The 13693-nt window shown below is 42.1% G+C and overlaps 1 pseudogene; it reads left to right on the forward strand.

The window, feature by feature from the left end:
- The first annotated feature begins 8216 nt into the window (after positions 1-8216).
- LOC139920588 (E3 SUMO-protein ligase KIAA1586-like) lies at positions 8217-10342 on the forward strand (annotated as a pseudogene).
- Positions 10343-13693: the final 3351 nt, after the last annotated feature.

The following is a 13693-nucleotide window of genomic DNA, read 5'->3' on the forward strand; positions in this document are numbered from 1 at the left end:
TCCCCTCCTCCTGGGCGACACACCTTCCCTGGGTGGAGTATGCGCACAACTCCTTGATCAGCTCGGCCACGGGTATGTCCCCGTTCATGATCAACACAGGATTCCAACCCCCTCTATTCCCCAGTCAGGAGTCCGACACGGCGGTGCCCTCGGTTCGGGCCCAGTTCCGCCGGGTCAGACGGGTGTGGCGCGAGACCAGGGCAGCGTTGGGTAGGACCGCTGAACGGAATAGGCGGTTGGCAGACCGTCACCGGATCCCTGCTCCCAACTACAAGGTGGGTCAAGAGTTATGGCTGTCATCACGAGATCTTCCCCTCCAGACCGAGTCCAGAAAAATGGCCCCCAGGTACGTCGGTCCCTACACGGTGGAGAAAGTGATCAACCCCAGTGCCGTCCGGCTCCGCCTCCCTGCCTCACTGAACGTCCACCCGGTGTTCCACGTCTCCCTCCTGAAACCTGTCTCGGTCAGCCCTCTCCAACCACCAGTGCCACCGCCTCCTCCCCCCCGTCTCATCGAGGGTCACCCAGCATACACAGTCACCCGCATTCTGGACGTCCGCAGGCGGGGCCGAGGATATCAGTACCTGGTGGATTGGGAGGGGTACGGTCCCGAGGAGCGCTCCTGGATCTCGCGCTCCCTCATCCTCGACCCACAACTGCTGCGAGAGTTCTACAGTAGGTACCCGGGTAAGCCAGGTAGGACGCCTGGAGGCGTCCATTAGGGGGGGGGTACTGTCATGATCTGGCTCTTTGTGTTTTGCCCACCCACCTAATCCTTTTCCTTTCTCCCTCTCCCTCAGCAGGTACATGCAGAGGGGCGGGGCCGATCTCCACGGGAGTGAGGCTCACAAGGCACACCTGTCTCTCATCCCGCAATCAGCCCGGCTTCTTAAGCCTGCTCCAAATTCTCCCCAGTGCCAGATAATTCCCGCACATGCTCGTGTCTCATGCCTCCTCGCTCTCGTGAAGATCTCCTGTCGTAGTGTTTCCTCAGCGTATCACTTGTAGATACTCTAGTCCCAGTTTTCTAGTGAGTTTTTGTTAACTTTCGGAAATAAACTGTTTTTGTTCGATTCTGCATCTGGGTCCTGGCTCTCCTTGAACACACCCCTAACAGTTTCATTTGATTCTGGTCTTTGTTTTGATGACCAAGTTAAGAAGGTTGTTCAATCATGTTTCTTTCAACTTAAGTTAATTTCAAAAATTAGACCCTTCTTATCCTTTGAGGATTTACACAAGGTTGTCCATGCCTTTATTTTTTCTCGTTTACATTTCTGTAATGCCCTCTACACAGGTATTACTCAGGCTTCCCTCTTTCGCCTTCAATTGGTGCAAAATGCTGCTGCTAGGATTATTACTGGTTCAAGAAAACAAGATCATATAACTCCGATTCTGGCCTCCCTGCATTGGCTTCCCGTTCATTTTCGCATTGATTTTAAAATTTTGCTGTTGACATTCAAGGCTTTACATGACCAGGCCCCTAATTACACTGAACAAAAATATAAACGCAACACTTTTGTTTTTGCTCCCATTTTTCATGAGTTGAAATAAAAGATCTAAGACTTTTTCTATGCACACAAAAGGCTTATTTCTCTCAAATTTTGTTCACAAATTTGTTTAAATCTGTGTTAGTGAACACTTCTCCTTTGCCAAGATAATCCATCCACCTGACAGGTGTGGCATATCAAGATGCTGATTAAACAGCATGATTATTGCACAGGTGTGCCTTGGGCTGGTCACAATAAAAGGCCACTCTAAAATGTCCACGGGGGTGGACAAGAAAAGAAGTGTGAGAAGAAGAAATGTACCTCCTCCACCACTAAAAAAACAAACCATGAGAGTGGAGTTTTTTTTTTATTCCAAAGAGAAGAACCAACAATATGTGAATGTTAAATCAATTTTGAAGCTGTAAAAGGTTTGTTTACATCTGTAATGTTTACGTATATTGCAATAAAACAGAGCTGAATTTTGAATGATAATTAATAAGAGTTGAGAGCGTTGCCCAAAGCTTATTTTCTATGCAATCAGACTTTGTGTAAAATATGTGAATATCTTTATTGGGGCTTTAAGCTTTATAGATGGGACACAAAACTGATCTGAGAACAGAGTCCAGTTAGGCCGACTGTGTGCTTTGAGGCTGAATGTTGGACTTTGGACCTTGGAGCTGAGAAATCAGAATGATTAGACAGTTACACACAGGGGTTTCCCTCCAAAATGAGATATCCACTATTTGAAAGAAAAGTGACTCCTGCTCTTATAAAATGATTGATGGCACAATATAACAGCAAACTATAATAGCTTTTAAAAGATATTTGGTATAGCTGATACAATGCTTTTTTACAGAATCCTCCATATTTTAGAAATATTGAATGATGAATTTCAGGTACAGATTTATTTCCCCCCAAAATTGATGTATAGCATTAGTGCCAAATAAAATGGCAGATTACTTTTTTTGTGCTAACATGTTAGTTTTTCAATTCTTGTAATCCATTATTTACTTTTTAAAATGAAAATGTTCCTTTTATTTTTTATTCAGATTGTTTTATTTTTGTTAGTGGAAATGTAATAAAGTAGAAAAAGTGAAAATCCCACATCTTGTGCAGACAACATGCTGTTAATTGAAAAAAACACAATCTAATCCTGCTTGATGTAAATGAGATTGGCTGACTGTTTTAAAAACAGAGCAACAGTTTATTGCATTTGAAAACAATGATCACAACACACTTGGCAGCACAAGGCATATTTCTACAGCAGGTTTTTGAAGTGGGTAACAAAAGTACAATAAAGAATAACTTTGTGAAGTAACTAGTTACTTTTAAGACACTGTACCAGTCCAAGGGAGTAACGGTCGTGTCACAGCCCCAACTGGTTTGTGTATGTGTGCATTGTGTGTGTGTGTGTGTGTGTGTGTGTGTGTGTGTTGATCTGATAAAGAAATTATTTCTGTTATCTCCCTGTGTACATGAGGACCACTGGCATGCTGCTAGAGATAGAGAGACACACGGGGCCATCATCACTTACACACACACACACACACATACACACACACAGCCTATCTTAAGCCATACAAACTCCTCTCATTTTCTTATTAATGTGTGAAACGCTAATGAAAATATAAAAATCCACCCATCTCTCTCACAGACACACAGTCTTGGTACATCCTTAATTCCTCGTCTGATGAATGTAAATATGTGAACCCTAATAAAAATCCTTTAAACAACATTGCATTAAGGCATTTTGGTGCTATGAAACCATGTATGAATGCATTTCAACTGTAGTGACACAAACCTCCTAGTTATGTAATGGCTTCATTTGAAACCTTCTTAATGGTTTTAATCAGTTTTCCACTTGAGGGCAGCAGAGCATCACAGTGTTTTACCCACAGCAGTGTAGCCTTCTTCTCTAGTTTGAGCTCAGGTGACAAGAACCTGGATTTACATTGCTGTGTTTTTCTGCAACTTGTGTGTTTGTTGTGGCACTGCTTCCTGGGCCAGGTCCCTCTTGAATAGGAGATATTTAATCTCAATAGGATTAAGATAGACAGATAGATTGGATATTATAATCAGCGGTGGAAAGAATACTACACTGTCCTACTCAAGTGGAAGTATTGTTACTTTGCTGATATTTTACTTAAAGGGTAACTTTGGTATTTTTCAACCTGGACCCTATTTTCCCAACTTTTTGTGTCTAAGTAACTAATGGGGACAACAATTTTTGAAATTGGTCCAGTATTGAGCGAGATCGCGTCAGCTGGCAGCCGCAAAACGGGCTGCAATGTAATCCGACGGGGCAAATGTGAACCGTCAATGTACGTCCACTAAAAGTGCTTGTTTTTGCCACTAACAGGCTCAGATTGTTATTATAAGTGTCTGACAACATTATGGAAAGGACCCTACAGAGAAATGAAACGTTTTTCTTGACCTTTCGCTTGATCTGGTCTGTTTGTTATTGTGTGTAATAAAGGCTTATACTACGCTTAAAAAACACAACACCAGCCTATAGAAAGAGTGTGCTGCTGGACTACAAAAATGCTTCAAACGTCCATATGGCTCATGGTGGCTGTCATGTTTTCTCTTTGCTGTCACTCTGCCATTACTGACACAGAGGGGGGTGAATCAGCTGCTGCCTCCAGTGTGGGGATTTTATTTATGCATATTGGCTTAGAAAACGGTGATAAAATCTGATATTTATACTCAGTGACCAGAAAGTACATGGTGATGTAGTACTGGGAAACTACTGCAGTTCCCCTACGCTGATGTTGTAAATATAAATGAGTTCCTGGTCCCTGGTTAGATAAGGGTTAAAGGGGCCGCACTGTAGAAATTCAAATGTTTCTCTATTTGTTTACATATATGATCAAAGAGGTTTAATGAAGACAATGTTAAAGTTAGGTTTTGTTTGAGTGCTTCAATATAAAGTTGCTGCTTTTTCAAAAATCCATTTGTTTTTATATGCAGTTTCAGACTGACTCCAGGAAACGCTTCACAACTGGACTCGATCCTGATTGGCTCCCTTCACTAATCAATTATTAAAATCCTTCCAATCTGACCAGTTTACAGCATTTGAACTCACTGACTGTTCTGCCAGTGAGGACTTAAGTCTTCAAATTCATTCAATCAATAGCCTTTTAACTAAACTACATTTATTTGAAAAACATCACAAATAACTTTATTCTGATCCTGAGCCATAGTATATTTGAAAAGAAAATTATGAAAACTGAACAATATGGGACTTCTTATTCCTTCATTCGTTCTCATGTCCGTTCGTATGTGTTACTCCTCATCCCAACACATGCTAAAAACAGCATGTCATTTCTAAGAGGCAGCAGTAAGTACAAAGTGAGTTTGTCTGGTGTCTGAAACTACGACGATAAAGGGAAAACAGTTTCCTGAGCATGAAAAGGGGAACGGAAAGAGAAAAGCTGCCAGCAAGCCTGAAAGGGGTTTCCACCGCCAGTGTTGTTTCACACTTCTTCTTGGGCAGCTGAAACATAGGTAGCATTCACCAAAACTACTACCGTCAGTGAAAACCGCACTAACAACCGCACTTATAGTCATAAACCTTTCCACTTCCTACTTCCTATGAGATACGACCGAGACAAGAGAGTCGAGTTTGGAAACTAGTCCTCATTACATTCTGAATAGGCATGTGAAGGACTTATCAATCATCTTGGCTGTGAGCGCGATAAGAAACTTCGCAGAATGACATGGGTAGGTGGTTCACTATGAATCAACAGATTTTTGTGATCTCAAAGACTCAGATATGGGTCTGCCAAATGATGCTACAGTAGCAATGATGATGATGATGATGAAGTCAAGTCAAATTTACTCATAAAGCGCTTTTAAAAGAACAAGTCTGTCATAAAGTGCTTTAAGGATTTTAAGGATTTAAGGATAAGATGTTCGATCAGAGCCTGTTTGTGTGTGTGTGTGTGATGTTATGAGGACCAAATGTCCTCACATGGATAGAGATGTGAGGAAAATGTTCCAAAGTGAGGACATTTTGCTGGTTCTCACTTCTTCAAGGGAGTTTGTTTAGGAATAGGACTTGTGTTTGAGGTTAAGCTTAGGTTAAGGTAAGGGTAAGGTAAGGGTTAGGTGTCAGGGAATGAAGTCAATGAAAGTCCTAACAAGGAGAGTAATACAAATGTGTGTGTGTGTGATGACGATAACAATAATGACAGTGAAATTAAACAGCGCGATGATGTTAATCGTATTTGAAGAGTGAAGTTCCAAAATAAGATGTTCAGGCTGCACCATTTGAAGAAAAGCGACACCTACTGTTACAAAAATGACTGACAGCACGAAATGAAAACAAATTCTGGTCGTTTTTAACGGAGAGGTAATGGAAGTCCTGGGTTTGGAGAAATGCTAACACTTTCACTCCCTGGATCCTCCATACTTTAGAGATATTGAATGATGAATGAATGATGAACTTAGATAAAGATTTTTTTATATTTAGATTTTTTCTATATTTCCAAAATGGAAATATAGCATTGTCTTGAGCCATATCACTATGTCTGACACTGCAAAAGATATACGATGTATAAATAATGGACACATCCTTATACAGACATTTTACAGTTTGTGACACAGTGCATGAGGTAACTTTTAGACTGTCATTCCAAAATGAGATATCAACGTTTTTAACTGATGACTACTACTCTTACAAAATGATTGCTGGTATAAAAGTTAAGCACATCATGGTTTCCTACTAAAATTGAGTCATAAATCAGTTTCTGTTTTTGAGAATAGAATCATCAGGTTTTTGTTTTTTTTAAATATTGACTCATAAAAAGTGTTTTGGCATGAAATCCCTCACATGGTGTCTGTACTAAAGTAAATATCTGGGATTTATAATAATATTGGATATATCAGGACAGTCTATACTCTGTAACTATCCATACAAAAACTGGTATGAAGATGTATCAGAGAGAGAGAGAGAGAGAGAGAGAGGGGGGGGGGGGAGGGGGGGCAGGAAGAAAGAGGGGAGGGAGTGTGAAAGTGAGAGATAATGCGTGTGTGGGCAGGTGAGACAGAGGCGAGAAAGAGAGGGAAAGGGAGAGAGAGAAAAACAGCGTGGGTGGGTGGGAGGGAGAGAGAGAGAGAGAGCAAGAGAGAGAGAGGTTTATGACAGTTGATATTGCCTCCATCTTGCTCACACCTACCCATATGCTCTCAGATCTCAGGGCTTCAGCTATTGAATTAGTATGACAGGCAATCACAATCTGACTCAGTTTAATGGCAGGTACATTTACATGCAGTAATGTGGTGTTTCTTCTTCTTCTTCTTCTTCCTCTTCTCCTTCTTCTTCTACTTCTTCAAAAAATGACCTCTATTGGTGACCAGTAGGAATTGCAACAACACTGATAGAACTTGTCTCCTGCAGTCTCTGGCACAGCTGCCATGATTCACGTTTCATATAACAGTTACCGGGTCATGTGTTCTGTCTGAGAAGTTTTCTCCAAAGTAGCGTGCATGCATGTGAAAAAACAAAACAAAGCAAAAAAAAAAACAGAAGAAAAACAAGAAAGGTCATCAACTCGCTTCCTGATAACCACCAGAGTTGGCAGAGTAAGCAGTTGTGCCTCATGGGAATTAGCAGCACAGTTGGATCACATCTTTTGCTGATTAGATTGCTTGGTTCAGTGGTTTAATAGGTTTTCCGATGTGACATATCATGACAATGCCTTTGGAAAGGCTGGAGAAGTATAGTGTTGCATTGCAGTGGATAAAAAACATCTTCTGGACATGTTTCCCTGTTAGCCTCTAACCAGAGTCTCCTGTGCTGTGTCCCTCTCAGATTTCCTCTGTCAAAGTACAGAAAAGACTCTATGGAGTGGAGAGTGAAATGAAGCAACATAGGATAAGCTGATATTCAAATGCCCTGCAGTTACACTACATGGCTGATTTCCCAGACAAACACAGCAGCTGAGTTTGGCTAATGGATTCTGGTAGAAGTTGTCCCATGGCTATCAAGAGGTCAGGAGTTTAATTCCTATCATTTCAGTGATTCCTATTTTATATTAGATTTAGTCAACTGTCTTTATAACCCTGGGCAAACTGGAATCAATGTTTTTCCCAAAGTACATTGAGAAAAATATACTTAAAGCTGCACGAGGCAAGATTTTGATGTGAAAACACACCTGACTCATCAGCCTGAATCACACAGTGGGACTGCTGTAGAGACGAGCGTCAGGGTTCGAGTTATGTGGGAGCCAGTGGGAGCTGAGCTCCCATAAGGAGGGGTCTGAGCTCCCATAAAATCATACATCTGTGGGAGTCGCTAATGCATTACCAACAACCATTATTTTAATCACAAATAATGCATTTTTCAATGTAATGAGTATTATTTACATTAACGAGATAAATAGGCTAAAAGAAACATGTTCCAAAAGAACTACGCACCATATTCTCTTGTGAATGACAGTATGGCTGCACTTCACCACCAAGCCACCATGGGGGGCAATAGAATATTGTGCGAACTATGCCTGTTGAGAGCGCGCAAACGTTTACCCACAACCCATTTGGAAGAAGAAGCCACTACACGTATCAGCCAACATTAATCTATTGAATAAAAAGAAGTAGTATAGACTAGCTACCATGCCGCCGAAAAAAAGGCCGCTCCTGCTGACGGGGTCTACAAGCCTGGCTAGTTTCGGTTTTTTCACAAAGAAACAAAAAACAGCTTTAGACAACTGGAATTCACCTGCTAGCATGACAGCTAGCACTAGCTTTGCTGCTACGGAGGATGCTAGCTCTGCTACCAGACCTGATGCTGCTGAATGTGGGACCACCACACACTTGGACAGTTCAGAAGAGGAGCCGGATGAGGAGGCAGGGGCTGCTACAACGGAACGACCGCCACTGATCTGGGGACACAATCAGTGGAGATCCTGGAAGGAAAGAAACCCCTGGCTGTTTGCAAAGGAGGATGGTCTTGGATGCCTTGTCTGTAAGGAAGCCAAGACTCTCTTACTTTCTGAGAAAAAGTTTGGAGTGCATTTGGCGGATGCCTGGATCAATGGGACTGTAAGTAGCCCTGTTCAAAAGCAGTTGCGCAAAACAATGTACATACACCGCAACAGTATTGCTCATAAACGAGCTGTTTAAATAGCAGAGCTCAAACAAAAGGAAGTGCTTCTGAAGAAAGTTGCAGAACTCAGCTCCAGTATGTTTAAGGAGACAGCTAGTTCATTCAGGGCAGCCTATACTGTCGCTAAAGAAAGGTTGCCTTATACAAAATTGAATCCCATTATGAAACTTAATGAGATGAATGGTGCGACAGTCGGCCCAGCTCACCGATCCGATCGTTCATGTGCCCAGATTGTAGAGCACATTGCACAAGAGATGAAAAATAAATTTATTTCTAATGTCAAATCACTTGATTCCCGTCTTAGCATAACACTAGACGAAAGCACAATTCATGGACACGCATGCATGATTATTTATGTCAGGTGCGATGTCACTGGGAATGGAGATGTGGACAATGTGTTTTTTGACATCGTTGAACTGGACCAGGGCACACATTCAGAGTCGCTGTGTAATGCACTGAAAAACAGCCTTCGGGCAGCGGGAATGGACGAAGAGTTTCTTCGAAAAAAGAACATCGTTTAGAATTAGCAGTGAATGACTCCTTGAAGGTGGTGGCAGGCTGTAATCATTTAGTTTTTCCTCTCGAAACTCTATTCTCTTTACCACCAGTCCTCGAAAAACGCAAGGCAGTTAGAGGAAGCGGCTGCGGAACTGAACATGCTGATTCTGAAAATCGGACAAGTGTTTATGTGGCACATTGAAAGTGTATTTATGTAATAGTCCTGCATTATTTAATTCCTAAACAGACACCCCCCATGTTCCTTTTTCATTTTATTTGGGATTTATATGGCTAGCCAAGGCAGTCAGAATTTAGAATGCAGACATGGTGAGGTGAGCTCGCGCTGGTTTGTCAGTTGGCAGTTATCAGCAGAGGAAGAACTACATTACCAGCTACCAGCCGACTCACTTCACCATTTAATTGTTATTTTCAGAATAAACACCAATTACAAAATATGCCACTCTGAGTCCAGTTCTGAGGTTCATGAGTGCAACATTTACAATAAGATGGGCGTCCAGCAGTTTCAACACTATCAAAGCTGTGCTGAAGGATTTTCCAGTGTTAGCACATCACTTTCAATCCGCTAGTGAAGATGGCTCACGTTCCGGTGTAGAGAAGGCCAAGTACACTGGTTTACATAAGCATCTGACATCCACTGGATTCCTCGCTGATTTAGCGACAATGAAAGACGTGTTACGTGAACTACAAAGTCTCTCCCTGAAATTACAGAAACGCGACACGTCCCTGGTTAATGCAAGCCGCCACATTCACCAAACGATCAAGGTGCTCTCTGCTATGAAGGACCAAGGGGGGGAAAACAGAATTAAAAGTCAAAACAGGCATAACCAGCGGCCAGTTCAAAGGGGTTGATCTCACCGAAACTCAACCTAAAATAAAGAAGTCCCAATTTTACCAGTCAATCATTGATAATCTCACCAGGCGTCTCCCCGATAGTGAGCTGGTAACCATGTTGACGCCTATGGATCAGCACTTCTGGCCGAAAGAGAGGACAGAACTTGTTCTATTTGGAGAGCGTGAGGTGGGGAAGTTTGCTAAACTTCTCGGAGAGTCCGCCAATGAAGCTGTCAGTGAGTTCAGAGACTGGAAATTACAAGGCAAGGAACATCAGGGTAAAACCTTGAAAAGACTTATAGAGGCGAGCAACACTGTTCTTCCGACCTCTGCAGAGTGCGAGAGGGGCTTTTCTGCATGTAATGACACAGACTGTAAGACCAGGAACCAGCTATGAGCCAGGAGCCTTACCGCATTGTTGTTCGTGGACCTAAATGGGCCTCCTATCGACAAATTTGACCCTCTCCCGTTCGTCCAATCTTGGATAAAGAAAGGACATCGGACTTCAGCATCATGGGTTCCAGGACCGTGACCGCAGCCTGCTGAAAACAGACCACTTTGGTCTATTTTGTCTGCATAACGGTAAGAGGATGGCTTTTACTTCTTACTAGGCTATTGTATGTATGTATTTTTTGCCCCCTCTGTTTAAGCTTTATGTATCTATAGAAAAATAGCAAAAACAACATTGGCCGAGATACATGTGACTATCGCTTAGCTGTTGTTTCAGAACAATGGACAGCGCTGTTTGTTGTGTGTATGGGGTGCGTGCGCCGCACGCGACATGATAAAAAAAAGTGGGCTGCTGCGTGTGTGAAAGTGTTGGACCACGTAATGAGCAGTGAAGTCTCTCTCTCTCTCTCTCTCATGGAAAGCGCACCCATTAGGGTATTATTTATTTATTTATCTCCGCCCCCAACGTTAGTTATTTTAGAGACCCCCACAAAGCTCAGATTATAACTTGAACCCTGACGAGCATCCCTTCCCCCCCGAATCCAGACACTGCAGATTCGCAGAATTTGCCCAAATGATTATTTTCACTTTAATTTCAGGTGTGGTTACTGGCGGAAAATTTTCTCTGCACGGGACCACAGTTACCCCACGCTGCCATTTGTGGCTGCCAACATGCAAAATGACATAGTGCAGCTTTAAGAAAAAGTTAGTTACCAATTTGTTTGATCTCTGCAATGTCACCAAGACAGATTCTCTCTGTGTGTTCATGTGCGTGTGTTTGACTGTGTGCGTGCGTATGTGTGTGTGTTTAAGTGCAAGAGAGGAAGTGTGAGCTTGCTGGATTATAGTTAGTGTGGTTTGTTTCTTATTGGTAACAACAGTAGTGTTCGGGGAAGAGGGGGATAGGATGTGGCTTTGCATGGCTACATATACGTGTGTTGTGTGTGTGTGTGTGTGCGTGTGTGTGTGTGTGCTTGAGAGAGAGAGAGAGAGAGAGAGAGAGAGAGAGAGGAAAGAGACAATACTGTTAGCGGTTTCATTTCACATTTGAGTAGGGAAACTCCAAATGTCAAAATTCTTAAAAAGAGTTTAAAGAAGAGAAACACAGAGAGAGAGAGACAGAGATAAAAGCTCATTGTGTTGAACATTGTTGGCAATTATTTTACCGACGTTTATTGAAGTAAGGCTGCGTTCACACATAGCGTTTTTTCCCCAACTGCCAGCGCCCTTTTCTCATTAAAAGTAATGGGAAGCGGCCGCAAGGCGCACAAAAGGCGGCCGCTCCCGAAAAGCGCTGCAGTGTTTTTTTCGTCAGAGCGGAGCGCTTTCAAAAGTTGAGAAATGTTCAACTTTTCAGAAAAGCGCCGGGTAACGTGAACCGCTTTTTCCAGCCAACCAATTGCGATCACAGAGACGCTGGCCGTTTCCTATAGCAACAACAAATATGGAGAAAGTTAAAGTGCCGGTGGAGAAATTGGGACGTTGTAATAAGTGAATTTCCGTTACCGCAACAGCGATCATAAAGGCAGTATGGATTATACTGGACATGTATTGGAAATATCTGGTAAGCCTTTGCTTGTTGCACAACACTGTTCTGTCTGATAGAAGAGCTAACCAGCTGCTTAGTGAGCTAGCAGCTGCTCAGCTAACGTTGCCGTGATCTGCTTTTTATTTTGCCTCACAAAAAGCGCTCCAGGCAGCGCTTTTTCCACATCAAAAAACACTATGTGTGAACACAGCCTTAATCTACCTTTCTCTCTCTTCTCTTTCTTTTTTTCTCTCTCTCCCTCTTGCCTCGGCCGGGTGTCGCCACTTCCTGTATCCGTCGTTTTCAAATTAAAAGCCCGCCGTGTAATTGCGACTTCATGACATTTCATAAAATTCTGAAGCAACGGCGGCAATAATTTTGCAGCAGCGGGCCGCCGCTGCAAAAATGTATATAATGGAAACTCTGAGTGTGATCTCATTACATGTGATCTGTTTCTCCTCAGTCGTACAGATCATACTCAAACAACTCATGCAGTGGAGCAGCTGTGATACACTGCAGTTACATTTTTGGAATCAGACTGGTGTAATCTCACTGCATGTTATGTGTTACTTTCCATTTTTAAAGAAAAAACCCGGTCCCACTTTATTTGGATAGTCCAGTGTTGATACTCAACTTCCCATCAAGTGACTGTAATGTGTAACCAAAAAGTGTACTGAGTTTCAAGTGAGACTCATAATGGTGTGAAAAGTCGAGAGATATTGAGTGTCTGGGTTGGGGTTCATCTTTGGGTTGCTGTTAGAAACGGGGTCAGGTTGTGTTTAGGGTTAGAAACGGGGTCAGGGTTAGAGTTACATGGTCTGTGGAGATGCAGCAAATATTTGTATCTACCTTTTGTTCCCTGATAGTTGAGTATCAACATTGGACTTTTCCAAATGAAGTCTTACCAAAAACCTTTGTCCCTTAGGAAACATCTACCATAGAATCTGAATGTAGTAATACTGGAATACTGAATCACACTGTGACCAATGAGCAGGGCCGATGATGCCAGTGAGAGCTGCACCAACCATGTTCCTTTAAAAAAAAGGTAGCCTAGTAACTTCCCCTTTCCGATCCTTTTGTTTACAGTCACACAGAAGCACAAGTGAGAAGTTGGATTTTTTTTTCTTTTCTCAAACATCCAAAGGTTGAGTTACGGGATGAGTATGGTACCGGTCATGCTGCTGGTGATAGCATCAACCAAATTACACATCATGTACTGTAACTGGTCAAATTACTGCATAAATCTATGATCTATAATGCATAAATCATGTTTTCAGAAGGAACTCAATGACTTTTGCATCACTTTACACGGTTAAAATGATGCAAAGATTATTGAGATGGTCTTCTGAATCATATCTGTCACGCTGCATTAAGAACAGCAAGTGCCTTTAGCAGGAAGTGCACCTGTCAGAAAGATGGAACATTCAGTCATTCATTCTGAGAAAAAAACACCCTGACCTTTATTAAACCATGTCAAAACAGGTGACCGGAGAATCAGCGGTAACCTGTTACTTCCCCTGTTAACGGAAATGGAAAAAGAAAAAAAATATATATATTGCGTGTGCACTGCAAAAAAGGCTCACTTTGACAGTTTTTTAATATCGCATTCAGTCTTGATATCTTATTATTCTTATAGCAAATTAAAAATCTGCCAAAGGGGGGAGATCATTTGACTTGATTCCTATGCAGCTTCACTTATTTTAAGACATTTTAATGAAAGTGACATTATCTTGAAACAAGTGGAGGGATCTGCCTTATTAGAAGATATTG

Source organism: Centroberyx gerrardi, chromosome 3 (genome assembly GCF_048128805.1).
Source record: "Centroberyx gerrardi isolate f3 chromosome 3, fCenGer3.hap1.cur.20231027, whole genome shotgun sequence".
NCBI lineage: Eukaryota > Metazoa > Chordata > Actinopteri > Beryciformes > Berycidae > Centroberyx > Centroberyx gerrardi.